A 10,723-nucleotide genomic window follows, 5' to 3' on the forward strand; every position below is an offset into this window, starting at 1 on the left:
ACCTTTGTCTCCAGAGCTTGTGAGGCCGAGAGTGTGCACAGCTGAGGTGAACGCGAGCCCTCAAAAATAACTGGGTGTGTGCTTGCTATGCTGTGTGTGTGTGTTTGAGTGTAAATGTCTCCCTACGTTAAGGCTATGTGTGTGTTCCTCATTACGTGTGCTCTTGCATTTTTGTACATATGTCGCTGCGTTAAGCCCGTTCTCTCTGTGTGTGTGTGCGTGTGTGTGTGTGCGTGTGTGTGTGCGTGCATCATGGGGCACCGTCTTGAATTTCATGGCATTGGCAGATAGGGATATCCTCCTCCTGTCACTTTCCATCTCTGGCAGACTGGTGACAGCAGCTACAGCACTTTCACTGGTTCATTCATAGAAGGAACAGACTCGTCATATTCAGCCACTTCATATAAACTACATGTTTAAAAAACCTACAGGCCACTAACCTGTATACATACACACACATATACCTTATCTATCATCGAGAACATGGCTGGTTTGTTGCTGTAAACTAACCTGTAAGTGTAACAAGGAGCAGTATCATGATCTTTTCACAGGTTACACTGCTTCTTTGTAATGTAACACCACACTGAGTGCATGCTGGGACATTTACTGTTTATGTCACACTGATGTTGTTAATACCTTAGCGGTCTGTGTCTAAATACGACTCTCACTGGTGTATTTCATTCACGTGGGAGACAGAGTGAGAATTTCTTCTTCTGCCTTGACACCGAAGACGTATCAGGTATCAGGCGGCTCTCACTGCCAGCTGTAAGTCATAACCGTTCCAGTAATGTGGAACTAATTGTGTCGGCTGCTGCACAGTGGTGGTATAGATACAATCAGAGCCAAATGCTATTTAAAATCTTATGTTTTATATGTTGTTTTCTAACAGGATGCCTTGTAGGGTATTCTTGATGATGTGTAATGTGCTATTACATTACAGAACACTTCTTCTTACACCTCATATGTCTAAGAACTGGCAACTTTTATTGACCTGCCTGTCCGTCCATTTTATACAACAATAATATCTTTGAAAGAAAATGAAAAGACAAGATAAGGCATGATTCGATATGATATGTTACATTAAGATACAATAGGGCAGAATAAGATATGATACAGCACGACACGATACGATACAGCACGATACGATATGATACGATATGGCACAATCTGATATGGCATGATACAATATGGCACAGTGAGATAAGAGTGCAGTATCTTATCTTACTGTATAGAGATAAAAGATTTGTTACAGCATGATGTCCTACGGTACGATATCCTACAGCACGATACACTACAAAGCAAGATAAAATACAATATGGCATGATACGATACAGCGCAAAACCTGGAGTAGATCTAGCTGTTATCATCCAAATCCATCACCAATGGTTGAAACTAGATCACTGTCATCACCCTCCAGTGTTAATGTCATCCTGAGCATTGAACAGTTTGAGAGAATGGGAGATTAAATCATGTTTCACCATGTGAGGCCTGAGAGACTCCCCAATCGACACTGCAGAGTCCTTCCGCTTCCTGGGCACCATCATCTCCCAGGACCTCAAGTGGGAGCTGAACATCAGCTCCCTCACCAAAAGAGCTCAACAGAGGATGTACTTCCTGCGGCAGCTGAAGAAGTTCAACCTGCCAAAGACAATGATGGTGCACTTCTACACCTGCATCATCGAGTCCATCCTCACCTCCTCCATCACCATCTGGTACGCTGCTGCCACTGCCAATGACAAAGGCAGACTGCAGCGTATCATCCGTTCTGCTGGGAAGGTGATTGGCTGCAATCTGCCATCTCTACAGGACCTGTTTGCCTCTAGGACCCTGAGGCGTGCAGGTACGATTGTGGCCGATCCTTCCCACCCGGGTCACAAACTCTTCGAGGTACTTCCCTCCGGCAGGAGGCTGCGGTCCATCAGGACCAAAACCTCACGCCACGAGACTAGCTTCTTCCCGGCTGCAGTTGGCCTTATCTACAAGGCCCGGGACCCCCACCTGACTTGGAGTCTTATCCCGCCCCCACGCCTCAAGTCTGTGTTACATTAACACACATTACATTACATTGCACATTGCATATTGCACATTCATATTGCACTCCTGTTTTGCATTTTACTTTTTACATTACTTTTTATATATTTTTATTTTATATATAGTTTTTTTCTTATGTGTAGTACTTATTGTGTTTTTATGTTTTATGTTCATTGTATGCACCTATATACCAAGGCAAATTCCAGGTAGGTGTAAACCTACTTGGCAATAAATACATTCTGATTCTGATTCTTTGGTTCTGTGAGTCACTGTCCAGAGGCAAGAAGCTCAAACTCTCGACACAGAGGAGGAAGAGGAGGACGAGGAGGAAGGGGATACCCTGAAATCCAGAGTTTTCTACTCAGCAAACAAACTGAGCTTCTTAAACTTTATCGGGCTTTGTTTTAACAGACTGGCTCCTTCACCGTGGGCCGCACGGCGATACAGTGGTGAGCACTGTCGCCTCACAGCAAGATGGTTTGAATCCCAGCTTGGCTATAGGGCCTTACTGTGTGGAGTCTCCATGTTCACTCCATGTTTGCATGGGTTTCAAAGACATGCAGTTTGGGGTTGGGTTGATGTAAGACTACTGCTGCAATACACTAGTGACGTGTCCAGGGTGTACCTCGCCTCTCACCCAGTGTCAGCTGGGATTGGCTCCAGATTCATCTAAACCCTCAAAGGATAAGCGATGTAGATGGATGGTTCAGTGTATACACCAACTTGTTACTGACCTTTTGGGTGTAGGATTGCTGCTGCTGGGCAGATACAGCACAGTGGGTTTCTACAAGAAGTATTTTTTTCTGGCAAGTTTGCTGATTAGAGCAGTGAATGACCAAATACAACCAACACCTCAGCCCTGATGGGAGATGTTGAGGACAGATAAGTCAATGACAAAGATTCCACAAAACAGGTGTTTTGAGAAGAGAGGTGTAATTCGATTGAGGAGATGAGACTGTGCAGTGTATATTTTACTCCACAGGGAGGGTGGGACCTCCCATGCCTGCAACACTTGGGCCTTGAAAAATATTCTTCAGGTTGGTCTCACGAGGACATGTTAGGTACCAAATGTACCGACCGACAGGGAACCAAAACCAAACTGCACAGGAGAGAATGGCACAAATATGAATGAAAATGTGTGGGTTGCTGTAGCCGAACTGAGGATGTAACATTGGCAACATCTGAGTCTCACAAAACTGTTATAAGATTTAGGATATAGAGTGAAATGACATCTGCTGGGTGACCATATGGACAGGTCAACCCGATAAAATACACTGAATTTATTAACAGTTTCTCTTACTGACGTACAACATTATGAAGCAATTGGCTGTAGATGAATCAACATCCAGGGAGTTCTTTAGTAAACCATATGGAAATCATCTGAACTACGTCTCTGCAGAGAACTCCTGACTATACATTCCCCTAATGCCGGTTTATTATTATCATTTTTTAAAATCTTTATATGCTTATATTTCTACTCTTGCATGGAGCTATTGTAACCAACACAATTTCCCCCTGGGATCAATGAAGTCTTTCTGATTCTTCTGTTGAGGCTTCAGGACATCCTCATCTTCCTCCTGGTCTTGTGTTTACAGACAAAACCAACAAACCAACATGAGAAACCAACTCCTGTATTTCTATTCTTGTTGCTCTAGGGTCCTTAAGTATGGCTGCTCTGAGGCGAACATTGACTTTTTAACCATAAGCAGGTGACACAGGTTACTTACTAACAGTACACAGTTTCACCACTAGGTGGTGGCATGGATTAAAGTGAAACATGTCCAGCTCATATCTTTTACTGTTAGAACAAAATCTCAACCACTTGCAACAATACAGTGAAGCTAAAACCAGGGACTTTATTTATATTTGAGTTGACACGTATGAAGAGCAATTTTCCAAATTCTAAGGATGTATGGAAAAAGAAACTTCCAGGTGCAGTGAGTCTTGTCGGTATCAGCAGCACGGTGGTCTGTGAGGATGATCTGTCTGTCATAGGCTTTAAGTCTTATTTGAGTTTATAGTAACATGATCCATGTTATAGTTATGGGTTCCTATATCCTTCTATTCAGAGGTGGAAAGCCCCTGGAGGTTATGGAAATCTGGTTTACAGCCCCTCGCTGTTTATTTTCAACTCATATTAACTATAATCAAAACCAGGAAAGACTCAGATTGCCTTCCCGTGTGTACCGTGTGTGTTTTGTGGTGCTATTTTTCTTTGGCTTCACATCACCATGGCTGTATGAGCGTTGGCATTTCCAGCACCTCATTAACGCCTCCTTGCAGATGTGGTGCACATGCATGCACCGGCACAACTTCATGTATGAGTTACATCATTTAGAAAAACTTAACAGAATTTTTTTTTTCATCACAGACAAGTGATACTGGCTCAGGTGGCAGAGTTTTTACTTATAGTTGTTATAGCACTGCAATCCATAATCCTTGACTGGAGGATTGTCACATTAATCAGTTTATGAATAATACCTGGTTGAGATCCTGTTAATTTAACATTCCAGCAGAGTAATGTGAATCTTTCAGTCATGTATAGATGTAATGCTTCCTATTGAGCGAAATTAAAGAGCTTTTTTTTTTGTAAGTTGTGAACTTGGGACTGAAGGTTGTGTCGATTGCTTAACAGACTCTGAAATAGCTGATATGTAATGTATGAAGAATATTACACTGGTTCAGTAAATCATTTAACATTATATAAAATCCACACAGGTGAATTGGTAAATGTTCTGTATTTATATAGCACCTTTCTAGTCTTGATGACCACTTTATAGCACAGTGCCATTCACCCAGATTCATACAGTGCATCTATGTGCAGCACTTTCTCTATCACACACCCCTCATACACTGCCGACACAGCCGTAAGGAGCAATTTGGGGTTCAGTATCAGCACTAGGGTACTGCAACTCAAGGGCACTTGAGCAAACAGAGTGGGGGAGAAGGGGATCGTACCGCTGATCATCTGGTTAGTGGCCATTGACAGATAAACCAGGACGGCTGAAAAGAAAGTGATGCTGCCTCAGGTGGCAGTTTTTATTTATAGTTATTATGTAGTAACACTGCAATCTAAATCCCTTGACTGGTTCATAGACACATGACCGCAACCCATAACACAGAGGTGGGTGAAAACACCTGATTCACCTGTGTGTGTTGGGATGACCGTTGTACTTCAAAATGTACAGTAAATGGTGGAGATTATCACTGTACCAGCAGCAGGACAATCATTACAAATCGCTGAGATCAAACTGGTTTCAACGATACATGTATTATTACTCCCAGGAAAAGATCAAAATCCTCAACAAACCGATCTTAACAAGTATAAGTATCTGATATACTGTATCTTATTCCTCATCACCATAGAGCTCCACTGTTTGTCCAGAAGCTATTGCAGATAATTCAACAAGTCACATTCTTTTTTTTCTTTTCAGAACAGACTACAGTTTATTTTGAGTTGATTCAACATTTGCCATCCTGATGCTGTGCACACTCTCTGAATCACCACATGTGTATTCATCTGCAGATGAATGTATCCCCAGCGAAATGCACTGTGTCCTTCTGGGTAACATTCACTAATTCCTACATCGCCCAGTTGTTTTTGGGTATTTAGTGAGTCATCTTTCAAAATGAGACTACAGTGTACGTCTGTGAGCTCTCTTCAAAGAGGTACCACTGCAGTAAGGACAAATGGGAGACATACACAGGCTGCAGAGGTCTGGTAGTATCAGGAGACAGACGCAAACAAATGCTTTGTTTCGGTATTTTCATGGGAAAAAAAGAGCTGGAACAAACTGATACAAAATTATACACCGTGCATGATGTTGTCAGTGGGTAATAAGATTATTGTCCAGTGTTGAATATGAAAGGAAACACGGTGTAAAACAGGTAATTCTTTGTATTACTCAGCCTGTGGGTGGAGTCTACAGGACAGAGCAAACGTGCATTAACACTAATAAGTATTCGTTTGAAAACGCATCTACTCTGAAACAGATCTACGCCTGGCGTCCACAGTACTCTGGAGATTTAGAGCCGCTAACACGAAGAAGTATGGAAATGCTGCTGGACCCGTTTTAGTTTGAAAGCTCAAGGGGCTGTGTTTTATTCTGGACAGGCAGAAACTGAGATGTTGGAGACAGTTATGTAGAAACACACAAGCGCTTACTGATTAGATCTTATCGGCATCGACGTAACATTCGCTGATTTCTTCAGGCGCCCATCACTTGATCTCCTTCTGGAAGAAAACAACCGACAACAGCTTCGGTAACCAGTGTAGAACGCAACATGGATAATCAATTACAAGAGTTGTTGCCCCCGTTGTCTTTGAAAACAGCAACTGCAGTTAAATTCTGCATTTTACAATGAAACAACTGTTTACATGTGTAGGAGACGATCCATTGTTCGAGCAATTCCTGTTTTAAATGCATGTATAGTGTACGTCCGTTGTCTCGTGATATGCATTTGCAGGCCTGTCAGTATGGACGGGGATTTAAACTGATTCAGAGCCTAAACACTTGTGTAGCCTGAGTGACGACGGTAGCAGGGTTTTCTTACAGTAGCTTGTGCTCGAGCCTAAATATTTTCTTTTACAGAAATCCTGTAAACTGAGAGTGTGGAGTTTAAAAGGAGCGAGCATAAAACAGGCAGAGAGGTTCTTACAAAAACATGTGCCTCAGTCCCATAATGGGGAGGATAGGATCCTGTGTTGGCGGCGCTTGACGTCTAGTTTTCATTTTCTAATACTGCTCCATGATGACTGCTCACTGCTCATTCCCTCTACGAAAAGAGAGAAAATAATTAACGGCGTGTCTTCAGGACAGCCAGAGTCTTGTGCCTTGCAGTGTTTTATAAGCTGCTGCCGACAGAGTAGCTCTGGTACTTGTGTGACGATAAGCGCAGGCGGTGAGAGATAGCCATGTGCATCGAGAATCTCTGGCCCGTGAGGTGGAAACTGTCGTGGAAACTTGTAATGTTGCTATAAATAAATGTCCCTGTCCACTGTTGCCAACCACACTATCAGTACTTCAGCCAGTCTGTCATTGGTCAGTGTGTGTTTCTCGCTCTCTGTGTACCTGACTCTTTATGTCTCTGTCAATATCAAACATTGGATCCTGCTCTTCTTTATACTACTTTGTGTATTTGTCTGTCTGTGTGTCTGAGACAGCTAATGCCTTCAAATAGCTTCACAAAACAGCAAGATCAACCTATTTACTGTAGTGGTTTTGGAGGGAGCTATACATATACAGATATGCAGAAGTATAGGTATCAGCAAACTATATTTGTCTAAATGTGTTTGTCTCTCTGGTCCACCTCTGCTTTACCTTGGAGCACCTGTTACTGGTCACACCAGCAGCTGTTGGCCTTGTGATTATCCTACTCTGTCGCCCTGTCACACACACACACACACACACATAATTTATTAATTGATTTATGTGACAGAACTTTAAGAGCACAGAAGTTTGAGTTTCTGCTCACACTAAACCTGTTCTGGTGTTTCTTGCAAATAATTAAAAGGTCTTTCTGTGCAATACAGGTACTTGTCTTGTGTTTACCTTTTGACTAGAGTGTAAAAGCAAAGTTGAGTTAAATATTTTTATGGTTTAAAGATTTTAAAGGCGATTTAAAGTTCATAGTTGAGAAAAAACATTGTAACCTGAAAATATTTAGCTGCGATTATGAGTTAAATTTAAATAAGCTATCGTCAATATTATAAATAACTCTGTTACTAATTTACTACCTCTGAGTGCAAGACGATTCAGGTTACATGACTCTGCATTTTGAAATTATTGGGTTCAAGCGTCAAGGGTCATCGAGTCTTCTGCTTGGTATTTTGGTAGCTTGTGTGGGATGGGTGTCTGTCTGAGGGTGTGAGAGGTGTGATGTGTCCTGCCTGCAGGGAAGCAGTGCAAAGCAGTTTATCTGGATTACTGTGCTCACACATAAACATACCTCTTGACCCCATTCTGGAAGAAAACAACTACCATTAGCCTCGGCTACGAGTGTAGATGAACAATCAATTTATGAATCAATGCTACAACGCTGTGCTGTGCAGAACCACAGACTCACCTTTGGCTAAATTAGGTTGTCATAGCCTGAACAGCCTCGGGGACAGATTCACGAAGAAAATTGTGCAAATCTGCAGCACAGTTTTTGTTGGGGTTTCGGTCTCGACCTGTGTGTATTCAGCACCTGATTTACTATGACAGCAGCACATTACAGTCAGCTGTTAGCGGAACCTGATGCAGCCCTCCAGACACACTCTGGAAGAAGCAGTGGGATTTCTCTGAGTTCACTTTGCTCAGAGAAGAAATGAGAGCATAGTGTTCTTGGTTTCAAAATATTTACTTTGGCCACGGATGAACTCCAAATGTTTCTGTTAAAAACTGTTGCTGCTACTGTAAATCTTTTATTTAAAACATTACTAAATTATGATGTGATAATATTGATATTATTTACTACCAGTAGCATGGTGTTAAAGGTGCCTAATACCTTATTACTGCAACGTCTATGCTCAGTTCCTGTCTGGGAGAACTATGATTAATGTTAAACTCCTTCCTCTTCACCTCTCTCCATACTTCCTGTCTCTTTATATTGACTGACAAATGAAAGCATAATGCAAAAAAAAATACCTCAGCATAATTATTAATAGATAAGGAAACAAAACAGGTTAATGGGAAACACAAGGGGGCGAAAGTGAAGTTTGATAGACACAAACCTGGATTACGGTCATCAGATACAACATGAAATACATATATGCAGTGAGAGGAGAGACTGAGGTGTAAACACACACAAATGACACTTCAGTCAAGCGATCGGACAAATACAATTTATATATACATTTTTTTGGGATGTTATTTATTTTTTCTAACAAAGTCTAACGTTCACATTTAAGCTTTAGATGACATAGACAGAAGGAGAATGGCGTAAACATGACCTTATTCATTACTGTGACTAGTCTTAATCCTGTTGAGTAACTGAGCGTTTGTCTGTGTGCTATGGAAGCCCATTTCCGCCACTGTGATGAAGAAAAAAAAATCCTGTATCTCATAATTATGACTTAGTATCTCATAATTATGACTTAGTATCTCATAATTAGGACTTAGTATCTCATAATTATGAGATACTGACTATGGGCAGGGCGCAACAGAGCAGGGAAGCCGTGGTTGAGAGGCTGCGGTCAGGACAGCCGCCTGTCTTGCGGAAGTGGGCGACTATGCATCGAGGCTGAGACATAACATATTCGATTCATGTTTTCTGCTACGTTCATTGTCTTAGCGATGTGCTGCCGCTGCATAATTATAACCAGCGCTGCTCCAGGATCAGAACAGACGCTCATTAAAGGTCCGGTCATCCTGTATGTGTCGGTGTCTGTTTCCGCCTCACTTCCCCTCTGACCTGCACTCAATTTACACTTTAACAATAAACACCAGCACTGATCACAAGTTAGTAGGACACGTACAGGACTGACGGTTTACTTTGTGTTTGTTTGAGTTCATGAGACATGTTTAAACACTGTGTGCACGCAGTCCCCTGCTTCACACAACATGAGAAGTTACGTGACAGTCAGGACATCAGGGTTAAAGTGACGGAACGATCCGGAGTCATTATCGATTAATAACTAAATACATGTGATTATCCGCACACACACACACACAGAAACGCACACTCCCGCAGACAGACCCTGCAGTCAGTATCTCATAATTATGAGATACTATGTCATAATATCGTTCCGTCACTTTAACCCTGATGTCCTGACTGTGCGCGTCACATAACGTCTCATGTTGCGTGAAGCAGGGGAATGCGTGCATACGGTGTTTAAACATGTGTCTCATGAACTCAAACAAACACAAAGTAAACGTCAGTCCTGTACGTGTCCTACTAACTTGTGATCAGAATCAGAATCAGAATCAGAATGTATTTAGATCAGTGCTGGTGTTTATTGGTTAAGTGTAAAGTGAGCGCAGGTCAGAGGGGGAGTGAGGCGGAAACAGACTCCGACACATACAGGTCGACCGGACCTTTAATGAGCGTTTGTTCTGATCCTGGAGCAGCGCTGGTTATAATTATGCAGAGGCAGCACATCGCTAAGATAATGAACGTAGCAGAAAACATAAATCGATTATGTTATGTCTCAGCCTCGATGCATAGTCGCCCACTTCCGCGAGACAGGCGGCTGTCCTGACCGCAGCCTCTCAACCACGGCTTCCCTGATCTATTGCGCCCTGCCCACAGTCAGTATCTCATAATTATGAGATACTAACTCATAATTATGAGATCGTAAGTCCTAATTATGAGATACTATCTCATAATAATGAGATACTAAGTCATAATAATGAGATACTAAGTCATAATTACGAGATACAGGATTTTTATTTTCTTCATCACAGTGGCGGAAATGGGCTTCCATACTGCACGAAAAAGACAAATTTTCGCCACTGCAATAGCCTGCAAACTCGCCTAATTCCTGGCAGTTAGTGCCCATTTACAGGATGTGAATTCCACGTTCGCCTGTGACACAAACAGGCCCGAAACATACCACTGGTAGTGCAGTGGGGGGGCTAGTGAGGGGAGAGTGCTGCCGGGGTGTGATCTTATTAGCATATGAATCGCAGAGTAATCTCTTGTTAGAATTTATCTCACTTCACCATTGGATGAAACCACAGACCTTTGAAACGAAAAGTCACTTGTGATT

General features: G+C 42.2%; 1 protein-coding gene across 2 annotated transcripts in view; it reads right to left on the reverse strand.

The window, feature by feature from the left end:
- The window catches only part of LOC118111409 (solute carrier family 41 member 3), a 29,557-nt gene extending 29,320 nt beyond the window's left edge, over positions 1-237 (reverse strand). Inside the window, exon 1 of one of the 2 annotated variants that reach the window (XM_035159974.2) lies at positions 3-237. The gene's annotated coding sequence lies outside the window, so the exon portion shown is untranslated. The remainder of the gene's footprint in view (positions 1-2) is intronic. The other variant, XM_035159973.2, reaches the window with a different exon arrangement.
- Between the last annotated feature and the right edge of the window lie 10,486 nt (positions 238-10,723).

The sequence above is a fragment of the Hippoglossus stenolepis genome, chromosome 6, assembly GCF_022539355.2.
Source record: "Hippoglossus stenolepis isolate QCI-W04-F060 chromosome 6, HSTE1.2, whole genome shotgun sequence".
NCBI classification, from domain to species: domain Eukaryota; kingdom Metazoa; phylum Chordata; class Actinopteri; order Pleuronectiformes; family Pleuronectidae; genus Hippoglossus; species Hippoglossus stenolepis.